This window comes from Aythya ferina (genome assembly GCF_964211825.1).
Source record: "Aythya ferina genome assembly, chromosome: Z".
NCBI classification, from domain to species: domain Eukaryota; kingdom Metazoa; phylum Chordata; class Aves; order Anseriformes; family Anatidae; genus Aythya; species Aythya ferina.
The window spans coordinates 46,902,103-46,907,843 of record NC_140299.1 but is presented as its reverse complement, the minus strand read 5'-3'; the positions used below and the strand labels follow the sequence as shown (position 1 = coordinate 46,907,843).

The 5,741-nt window shown below is 43.5% G+C and overlaps 1 long non-coding RNA gene across 1 annotated transcript; it reads right to left on the bottom strand.

Annotated features, from left to right (window-relative positions):
* Positions 1 to 4,045: 4,045 nt before the first annotated feature.
* On the bottom strand, positions 4,046 to 5,016 carry LOC311427442. Its single transcript, XR_014687364.1, has 2 exons — positions 4,857 to 5,016; positions 4,046 to 4,405 (listed from the first exon to the last, which is right to left on the bottom strand). It is a non-coding gene; the product is annotated as an uncharacterized lncRNA (long non-coding RNA).
* Between the last annotated feature and the right edge of the window lie 725 nt (positions 5,017 to 5,741).

Sequence of the window (5,741 nt, the reverse complement as noted above, 5' to 3'; positions counted from 1 at the left end):
GAAAAATTGACAGAGATTTATGTGGCCCACTTGTGCACCACATAACAAGCAACATAACTTTTAAAAAGTGTTTTAACTTTTGGCTAAAACTATTGATCAACCAAGTGTATCAATGCTATGAAAGCTATGAAACATCCTAATACTAAACTGGTACCTGAGCTTCTTCTCATTTGGGGTGAAAATGTTGAGCTGTGGCTCTAATACAATTATGTGGTGTTAAGAAAAACAGAACAAAACAACAACAACAACAACAACAACAGTAAAACACTGTTGGGGAGATTAAAAAATAATATAAAAGTTAGTGGGATGTCACTTAGTCAGCAGACAGTATAAAAACACTTCCGGTAAAAGTCTTTATTTTTAAATACTAAATGCCCTTGTTACAGAGTGATACTGATTTTAATAACATTTCCTTATGAAGTTTTTAACACTCTCCTGGTGTTTGATAATTTGATGATATACATAATTATCACAGCAATTAAGAAACATGTTACTTATTTTAATGTCCTAAGTTAGGCAAAGCTGTAGGAGGGGAGGCCGTAGGGGTGGTCTTTGTGAGCAGAGCCCAGCAGCTGCCCCATGTCAGAGCAGAGCCAGCTCCAGCCAGCTCCAAAAGGGACCCGCTGCTGGCCAGACCTGAGCTAGGGAGCAATGCTGGTTGGGCTTCTGGGGAGAGCAGACTTAAGAAAGAAAAAAAAAAAACACCACACAACAGCAGCCAGGAGAGTGGAGTGAGAAAATGTGAGAACCAGCTCTGCCAATCCTGTGCAAAAGTAGGGCAGGAGGTGTGCCAGGCACAAGAGGAGAAGTTCCCCATGATAGACCCATAGTAGAGCACTGGAAGAGTGTGAGGATTGGCAGAGAAGAAGCATTATGAAATGACAACTCACATTATCTTCTCCTGCATGGTGTTGGGAGAGAAGACCTTCCTGTCCTTATCTCTAACCATGATCTTTTCCATCCTATCTTTTCTCTCCTATCCTGTTGAGAAGGGGGAAAGGGAGAGAGCAGCTGGGTGTGCATATGACAACTAGCCAAAGTCAGCCTAAAACACTGTCTCATTTAGACTTGTCTGTTCTTATTCTTGCTAGCATGAGTGGAGCTACAGTGCTACCAGCATGATAAAAAATTATGTACAGTGATCAAACATTTGAAATACAAATTCACTTAAAAACCAGAAGGAGCTAAGCTACAATAACATTCATTTGCTGAAGACAGTTTGAAGCTAGAAGTTCATTTTTAAAATGTGTATTACCATAAAGGTGGTTATTGCAACACACAATTTTAGTGAAGAGAAGTTATTGTGTCAGCCTTATCATAGCTAAGAGGTTAAACCAATCTTCTGAAGGGTAGAAGTGGGAACAGCCTTAGTTAAGATTCAAAATACTGAGAAAAGTTACTCTTAATTCATTTTCCTGATGTAAAATCACTTACTTTTTGTCATGAACAGATGCCTAAAATAATATTATAAGACTGTCCTTGAACTAGTAAGATTATGAATAGCCTTTCACAGTGAAAAAGGGGGGTGCAACATGGTTGTGTGTTAATTTCTGAGCCATCAGGCTGACTCAGGCTGACCAATCCTATGAAGCAAAGAAGCATAGATGATAAATGTGAGCATACAGACCTGAAGCAAAACTGATCTCTGTCACTGGGACAAAAAAAAAAAAAGGAGCCTTACAGATCAGCTGACCACAGTTGCCATCTGCTGCTATTGTTTTCCAGTAGAAGAAATAATCATTATTATAAAAAATCCTTAGAAAGAGAAGTCAAACTGTAAATATACTTTGACAGTGTAAACAACTTCCTAAACTCAACTGAATCTTCTCCTCATTTAGAAGCTTTAAAATTGCTCTTCTCTGACTTGCATCCAGGAGGGCCACCTTCTGTGCTGCTCATCCAAAAGCAAGATATGTTACACACACATGGATCAGTATTTTATTCAAAATACATGTCCAGGAAGGAAGGAAGGGAGGGAGGAAAGGAGGAAAGAAGGAAGGAAGAAAGAAAGGGAGACTACTACTACAGTTGTTGTCTTATCAGATTGTTTTTACACAAGGGTTGCTAACAAGGTAAGTAGTTTTCTATACAACTCTTTAGTTACTAAGCCATAACAATTATATTTTATGATTTCATAACCAGTTGTGGTAGATTAGAATTTGTTTTACCTTCTTTCAGAAAGGTAAGTTCCTTCTCCTGAAAGGAAAAAAATAATTGACTCTGTAGCAAGATAACATCTACTAAGTTACTCCTAAAATCTGTTATTTGGATTTTTTGGACCGTAATCCTTCACTTTTTAGATTTTTGTTTGGGTTTCCTTGTACATATTGTCTCAGCAGAGGTAAAACTTGGAATATAAGACAGCCAGAAGCAGAAGATATGCTGTCCTTTTTTTGTGGAGATGTGATCCTTTGTTTCTGGTTTGTCCTCTTCTGTCATTGCCCGGGAGAGTTTCTCACTATCCCACTGCCATCAGTGATCTGAAAATCCCAGGAACTCCTTTCCATCACGAGCCAAAGTGAGCAGTTAGTTTTCCCCTGGGTTACAGAAGGGTACCCCTTTGATTGTAACCAGTTGTAGTGGGTTTACGTGGCAAGGTTTTGGTAGCAGGGAGCCATAGGGGTGGTTTCTGTGAGAAAGATCTAGAAGCTGCCCCATGTTTGGGAAGGGCCCCATTGTTTTCCAGATCCGAGCCAATAAGCGATGTTGTTTTGCGCCTCTGTGAGAGCATATTTAAGACAGGGAAAAAATGCTGTGCCACACAGCAGCTGGGAGAGTCAAGGGAGTGAGAGAACAGCCTTGCACCAAGGTCAGTGTAGAAGGAGGGGGAGAGGTGCTCCAGGCGCCGGAGCAGAAGTCCCCTGCGGCCTGTGGTGAGGACCATGGTGAAGCAGGATGTCCCCCTGCAGCCCATGGAGTACCACGGTGGAGCAGGGCTCCACGCTGCAGCCCGTGGAGGAGACCACGGTGGAGCAGGTGGCCCTGCACCGACGGAGGCTGCCGCCTGTGGAAGACCCCTGCCGGAGCAGATTCTGGGCTGGACCTGTAGCCCGTGGAGAGGAGCCCACGCAGGAGCAGGTGACCTGGCAGGAGCTGCTGCCCGTAGGGGAGCCAGGTTGGAGCAGTTTTCTCCTGAGGGATGGACCCCGTGGTACGGACCCATATCTGGAGCAGTTCTGAAAGAGCTGCTGCCTGTGGGCAGCCCACGCCGGATCAGTTCATCAAGGACTGCATCCCGTGGGTGGGACCCCACAGCACAGGGGACGAGAGTGACCGAGAAGGAGCGGCAGAGAAGAAGTGCTGTAGACTGACCATAACCCCCATTCCCCGTTCCCCTGTGCCGCTCGGGGGGAGGAGGTGGAAGAGGGTGGATGGGGGGGAAGGTGCTTTTGTTTTTTTTTTCCTTTGTTTTCTCACTTCTCTCGCTTGTTAGTTGTAGGCAATAAATCTTACTATCTCCTTATGCCGAGTCTGTTTTGCCCGTTACAATAATTATCGCGTGATTTTCTCGTCCTTATCTCAATCCTTGAGCCCTTTTCACATATTTTTTCCCCATTCCTCTTTGAGGAGGGGGAGTGAGAGAGCGGCTGTGGTGGAGCTCGGCTGCCCACTCGAGAGGAACCACGACACCAGTAAAGAACTTACTATTTTCCAAGACCAATCTTGCTTCCTTGGGCTTGTTTTCTTTCTTTCTTTCTGCCCCCCCCCCCCCTCCCCCCGCCCAACCCCCCCCCCTTCACCTCCCTTTTTACCGTATATTTAATATAATTATTCTGATTTATTTATTTATTTTGTGATGGTTCAACTCAGGAACTCATGTTTTGTTGGATACAAGAGCCATCCTTATCTAAGTCCTGCAACACAGAAGTGAAATCCAAAAGCACAATTGTTATAGGGCTGCCAGTGCTTTTGTTTTGTTTTGTTTTGTTTTGTTTTTGTTTTGTTTTGTTTTGTTTGTTTGTTTGTTTTTCTTCTTGCTTTTTAAAACTCACAGAGGGCAAAGAGATACCCGACAAAAAAACATCAAGTCATAATGGAAAATGCATTAAAGGTAGTGAGGTGAGAATTTAATTAAAGTATCATCCCACATATGAAAAGTAACTAGCCTGCTGAGCAACATGCTGAAATTAAGCTTCTATTCACTTTGTCTGAAGGTAGACTTCCACCATGCTCTTCTAGCCGGGTCTTTATACCAGTACATAAGAGCTCAGTTGTTCATTTAGTGCCACGTTGTTGCTGTGATCTTAGTCACATGATGAGGCTTTCAGCAGGCTGTGCACATTCCTTTAAACTGTTGCATAATAGAAAGCAGTTGCTGAGCATGCTGCTGAATGCTTTACTGTTCTTCTTTTAGCCTTTCTTCATTGCAGAGAGAGTCCTCCCGCAGAGAAACTGGAGATGAAGCCTTACAGGAAACATGCAGATATAGCAATTAGCACAGAGAATGATATTGTACCTTGCTACCCAGTCGTTCTCCATCCAGTTGCCATAAGACCTAGAGAACTCTGACTCTGGACTGCAGGCTTTTTTAGCCAGCTTCAAAATTATCCAAAGGGAGAAAAAAAAAAAAAAAAGACTCAGAATACCTAGAAAAAGAACTCCACAAAATTATCCCTAATGGTCAAGTGGAAAATACATAATTTCAGATGGAAAATTCTTTTGCCTTATAGTGATTACCAGGACACATGGGGGGTTTACCAGGACCCACAGAGGATTTTCCAGACACATACAAGATTGCAGTCTCTTCCTTTCCTTGCTAGCAGTGCTCAGTGGTGCACATCCCATGCTATAGAGAGGAAATTACTGTACAGCCAACTCCCCTACCCCCAGTCCCACTCAAACACACAGGGACTTACAGCTTTGCCAAGAGAGGGCCCTTCCAAATCCTGGCAAGTAGAGAAGGCAACACAATGAGGAGATGGCTGCCTTCCTTGGAGTTCATTGTCTGAGGTTTATCCAGTTGAGAGAGAGAGAGAGGATTTTTCCTGTGGGATTACAGGATGGGGAAAACTCTGTGTCTTCAGAAGGGCACAGGCACAGGTCAGGTTGTTAGACTTAGATCCCTCCTCCTCCTCTGCTGTCTCTCAGCAGAAGGACATCACTTTCCCAGGTTCACAGACTGAGTGAGGGGGGCTGGGGAAGATTTGAGACAGTAAGCACAAGCTCACTAGTCCCATATACTATTTTTAAAATCCAGGACAGAGCAGTTATTCTAAAGGCTCTCTGTGGGTGTGCTGGAATATGAGTCTGTAATCTGTGACTCTGTCATCTAAGCTGCTTTATCAGTGTATTTTGACCTTGTTTTCTGTCTAATGACAATTCCTGTAAGTCAGTCACCTCTGAAGAGACTTAGAAGGAGCCCAACTGGTGTCTTGGTGTTGCATAACGGTGGTGTAGATACAACTGTCTCCCGTCTGCTGTCTGTGTGGAAACCTGTGATGAAGGACATGTTTCTGCAGAAAGCACTTACATTCCAGGAACTTTTTTTCTGTTGCCTTATGCTTCTCATTCCAGAATAAGGCTGAAGCAAAGTCTGCAGAAAATTTCAGGTGTTTGGAGTGGCATTTGCACAAGCATTAACATCAGTAGTTGAGGTGGGATTTAGAACTGATGTCTTTTGTTGCACAGTCAGCCTCTACTCCGGTCTGAGATGTCTCTCATGTCCAAGGAAAGATCTCTAGACATGTCTTGATCTGTTTATCTCCTGAGAGGGGAAAGCACCCAAGTTTCAGCTTGCAGTG